The sequence below is a fragment of the Manduca sexta genome, chromosome 25, assembly GCF_014839805.1.
Source record: "Manduca sexta isolate Smith_Timp_Sample1 chromosome 25, JHU_Msex_v1.0, whole genome shotgun sequence".
Classification (NCBI taxonomy): Eukaryota; Metazoa; Arthropoda; class Insecta; order Lepidoptera; family Sphingidae; genus Manduca; species Manduca sexta.
In genome coordinates, this window is record NC_051139.1 from 4,254,588 (window position 1) to 4,259,937 (window position 5,350).

General features: G+C 33.9%; 1 non-coding gene across 1 annotated transcript; it reads right to left on the reverse strand.

The window, feature by feature from the left end:
- Positions 1-4,732: 4,732 nt before the first annotated feature.
- On the reverse strand, positions 4,733-4,805 carry Trnav-aac. The gene has a single exon. It is a non-coding gene; the product is annotated as a tRNA-Val (tRNA).
- Positions 4,806-5,350: the final 545 nt, after the last annotated feature.

The window sequence follows — 5,350 nt, forward strand, 5'->3', positions numbered from 1 at the left end:
TAAATCGGCTTGCACTTAACCCTCTCGCCGTCTGTTCTAGACTGCCTAATTAAAGTTTGTTGTAACACACGGTGCGACCGCCCGCCGAGTTCCGCTTTGTCACAATGTTTCACCATCGTATTTGCTATTGTCAAAAACTACAAACAAACGATATGAAGACGGTTTGTGAACGCAATTATAATAGTTTCGTTTTGTAGTGTTAGTGTGTATGGTTTCAGAAGTATTATACAAGTAAAAGCCAGAGGTTAATTATAATGCGTAAACAAGTGAATTTAGATTCAGTTTCGACTGTATAGGCACTACGATTATAGTGTAATAAGTAATCTGTACATCATATATAAAGCTAAATAATTTTTGTTTTTTTTTTTTTAAATGTACTAAGCATAAAAACTACGAGACCGTTTTTGAAATTTTGCATTAATAGGCTACATTACTCCTGAATGGCAAAGCTACCTTTTATCTCGGGAAAATATTTATCCAAAAGCTATAAAATATATTCTGATTTATTTAAAATCTTATTATCTAAACCACACTTTTATGTGTAAGATGGATTGAATGCCAAACGATGCTGGTTGACAGACTTCACATAGAAACAAACTCAGAATTTTTATGGAGTATTCTTAGGTATGAAGATATCTTCACGATATTTTTCTTTACCGTTAAAGCAAACGCGGTCATGACAATGTCGAACACATATTTGAATTATTACAAAAAACCTATAAAGCAATTTGTTTCCCAATATGGCTTATTATCAAAGCTATCCATCGACGAACTGTCTAAACGAATCGAATATGTTAATGAGATAGGCGTTAAAATCAATTTTCCAATAAATTGAAATTCTAGTTTTAATCAGGCTTTAATTAAACAAGCCTGTCAAACTGCTGTATAATGTAATTCCATTATCATTCATCACCTATAATGAAATGCACATGAATATTGTTGTTTTTTACTTTGCATTACCGCTTAGCCTTTATTTGGAATTCCTGTCGCGTATCTTCCTAATAAAAACACGAAAGTTTGTGAAAATGTTTGGATGTTTGTTAAAAGTGAACGCCAATCGCTGTACAGTTGTTTATAACAATTCTGCTTATCATGTTATTCTCTTATAATAATAATATTAGCCTTATAATATATACTGTCTCTATCATTAGAGACAGTGAGACGTGCTCATGCACGGGCCTCCTCTACTAATGAGAAGGATTAGAGTTTAGTTCAACATGCAGGCTTAATGCGGATTGGCAGACTTTACATACCCTAAAATTGTTGTATATAACTTTTTAGGTATGCAGGGTTTCTCACAATTTGTCTTATAGGTGACTTCTTAGTTGTACAGGTTTCTTCACAATATTTGGCTTCGTCTGATAACTTACAAAGAATACTCATATAACTTTAGAAAAGTCAGAGGTGCGTGCCCTTTTTTTGAACTTTTTTTGAAATTTGAACCTGCGTACATTCGTCTCGGCAGTCCGTTCAACTCCCAACTAGATTATCGCCGCTGTTCCGCTTGTTTTAAATTGTATAGAAAAATAAAAAAAATCACAAGTACCATGCTACGCTGAACAAAATTTGCTACAGTCCCGTGCCATAATTTATTTTGCATCAGCCAAAAAATATTCCAATCAACTAAACGAGCGGGGCCCGTTTCGCAAACAATAAATATAAAAATTTTACGTGAACATATGGAGATCGATGCAAATTTCCACATTGCATAGCATGATTTTTCGTCCGATCATCAATAGACGCGACGAACCCGATTTGTCTATCCAATTATCAATGTTAAATGTTTGTACGAATTAAATATTTATAACTAAAATGAAACCAATGCGTTTCATCAAATAGTATTTTTAGCTTTGCGTTAGTATAAATTATTCAGTTTTTAATTATTAGAATGTTTACTGAAATGTGTCAAAGCATTTTTGTGCCATTTTACAGAAACGAACTGCGATTTTAAGGATTGTAAGGTATTGTTATGCAAACTGAATTTGTAGACACTAATCTTGAAATGGGGGTCTCAAATATATTACTACAATACAATAGCAACAAAAGCAATAAAATTTCGATATTGTAAGGACGGTGACGATCGTCATCAGATTACCCATCTATTCGATCAATCAATCAGCCTATTTATGTCCACTGCTGAACGTAGGCCTCCCTAAGTGAGTGCCAACCATCCCGGTCTTGAGTAACCCACGTGCATCTGGTACCCACCACCTTTTTAAACTCGTCATTCCATCGAGCAGTAAGGCGTCCCACACTACGTCTACATAATCTATTTGATCAATACTGCGGCCTACAATGTCCATTAAACCGGAACAACACAGTGACTACACACTGCTGCTTGGCGGTAGAAGATGCTTGCGATGGTTAGACCCAGGCGGACTCTAACATATGAGAGACCTACCACCAGTAAAATTGATATTATTGTTTGTGAGAATGAGAGAAAGTCCTTTTTTGATAGAAAATAGATATATTGAAATACTTTGATAAAATGATAATGAGTACGCGCGGAATGATTGATGACCGAATGCGAACTGATTGGACAATATTATGATACTATGACAATTCAAACGGCGTAAAATGCTGATGATACAATTTGTACGTGCTTGCCCGTACATACTGCAATAAAAAGATTCCAATTCCAGAAGTTTCTTTCCTATATAAACTCCTTTCATTAACAGCATCTGTATGGCATATTAAAAATCTAGCACAGCAGTCAGAAAGTTTATAAAATTCATTAACACGGAAGGAACTTGGGCGCATCAAACTTGCACCATTAGGACCATTATTGATGGGATATAAATTGCATTTCTAGACATCATCTGCAACTTAATTATAATTGTGAACATTTTGATCGATGTGCTTAGTTTGTATTGAAGAATTTTTTTTACAATATTTGATTGAAGATTAAGGTTTGGATCGTTTATTGGAAACATTGGTAAGACAATGTTTATGAACCGTACGTGTGTGGGGAAAAGAACATAAGCGTCTAATCGTAAACATGTTTATTCGCAGTATGACTCAGCACTATCTTATAATTAGTGGGGCGGTACAATTAGAATGTAACTGCGTTGTTAATAAATTAATTAATTATCAATCTACATTACAGTTATAAGTTTACTTTAAGAGCCGCGGAAATTATCAACTTCCTTCTGTATTTTAAAGTTCAAAATCAATTAATTGTTTTAATAACTCTAGTTTTATAATTACTTAAATCACGATCTCTAGTAACTATATTATGTTCATGCATGCTTACCAAATGGGGTTCTATAATGTGATTACAGCCAAATTTCCCCTCGTGATGTTTGAGATATTTAAGAGGATTTGTCAAGTTTGGAGGCGTCCGTCCGAGTACCGAAATTATGTACACCCTCGTTATGGCGTGCGAATGACAACGGACTGGGGGTTGGGTGTTAATTTTTTTGCGTACACGTTTTTGATATAGAACTTTCTGGAAGTTAGCACATGTTTTATACGTATATTTAAATTAATGATTAAAGCAAAAAAGAATGCAAATATATGTAGGAATAAATAAAATGAAAAATAAAGAAAAAAAAACAATAGAATAAAAAATAAAAAGATAGCATTTCTGAACGGAATAGCCATAAAGTCATTCATTCTCTCTGGTTCAAAAAAAAAAAACAACGACGACGCGGCGGTGGTGTGCGCTTTTATGCAGAAATAAAAAGAAGAAATTATTACCGAAGAAGTTTTTTTATTGCCGAGCCCCTACATATATGTAAATTAAGGCTTCTTCTTTCGGCTTTTTTTCCTAAAATACGTTTCTATGTTATGTCTTGTTTGCGTCCTAAATACGATTAAATGTTTCTCACTGATCCTATCAACATTGCCAATCTAGTAATGCTTTTCACTGTTTTTATACAACTGAAATACTAAAGTTTAAAAAAACAAAATTGATTGTAAAAAAGTGAAATTCGTCCTCTACGTAATAGGAAATAGAATCCATATGTATCGAAGTCTCGTGTCATCAATGTATGATTGCCATCGATAGCAGCAAGTTATATTTGCCCAGAGTTCTCGACAAACTTTAATAGTGTGGAGCGGTCAGTGTAGCCATCCGGTCTGTTTGCACTGCTTATTGGTTACATATAGACGGTTGAAAGGATGTAAGCGACATTTTTCGAATAATTTTAACTTGGTTAAAAAAAACATAGAAAAAAGAGTTGATTTTGAATGTATATGAAACTTTGTTGCAAAAGAATGTCGCTTAAAACAATTAGCCTTTTAATATATATAAAGTGTGGATAGATATGTAACCCCCAGTTAATTTAATGGGTGGATGTAGCATGAAGAGGATTTAATTTCTTTTTAAAATCTTTACTGGTGGTAGGTTTCTTAAATGTGAGATTCAGCCGGGGTAGGTTACCAACGCAATGTCTATTTCTGCCGTCAAGCTGCAGTGTGTCACTGTTGTGTTCCGGTTTGAGGAATATTATAGCCAGTTTAACTGTATTAAACTAATTGATGATGTATATAATATACAAAATTAATTCGAAAACGTGCAATAGCTATGTCTGCATGTTTGAAAGAAGTAAACACAGAATTAGCTGTATGGATCTGGATAAAATATTGTGTAAAAGTTTTGGATCAGTTTATAGATTTATTTATATGTTTACAAAGATCTTTGTTAATAAATAATTATTTAGTTAGTTTTGTTTAACTAGCATAGCTGAAGGAAACAGTAGTAAAGGATATTTTTTTATTAAAAAAAGAATGTTTCCGCCCGGGATCGAACCGGGGGCCTTCCGCGTGTTAGGCAGATGTGATAACCGCTACACCACGGAAACTATATCTAAAAGAATCGAAAGGACCAATACAACGAAATATTATGAATAGCTTTTTTATTATACGCCCTATGCCACTGTCTTAAAGTATAATTCGATAAATATTGGCTTTCAGAAGCTCCGATATAAGGAATTGTAAGCAAAGTATATTTTATTAAATTAAATAAGCCATTTCGAAAAGAAATCGACCGACATGTATTTAATAATAAGTACCCACTCATAAAAGTACGCTGGTGTACTAACTTGATGTCAAGGACATAAGCGTAAGCGATTTGAAAACTAACTTTTGCACACTGTGCAGACCTTGTACATTATCCTTTTTATGATGAAAATATGAAATCGGTTACTCCTTAAAAAAAATCCTACATGCATACATAGTAAGTCCTGTGTTAGCAGAAAAATTTTTTTTAATTAGTAATGTAACTATACCGTAAAGGGCCCGTGGCAAATTAATCTAATAAGGCCCCTTTTAACATGAATAATCTGTATCTATGTATTAGCCTCAGCTGACGCGACGCCCAAGGCGGGAGTAAAAACAAATGTCCTAC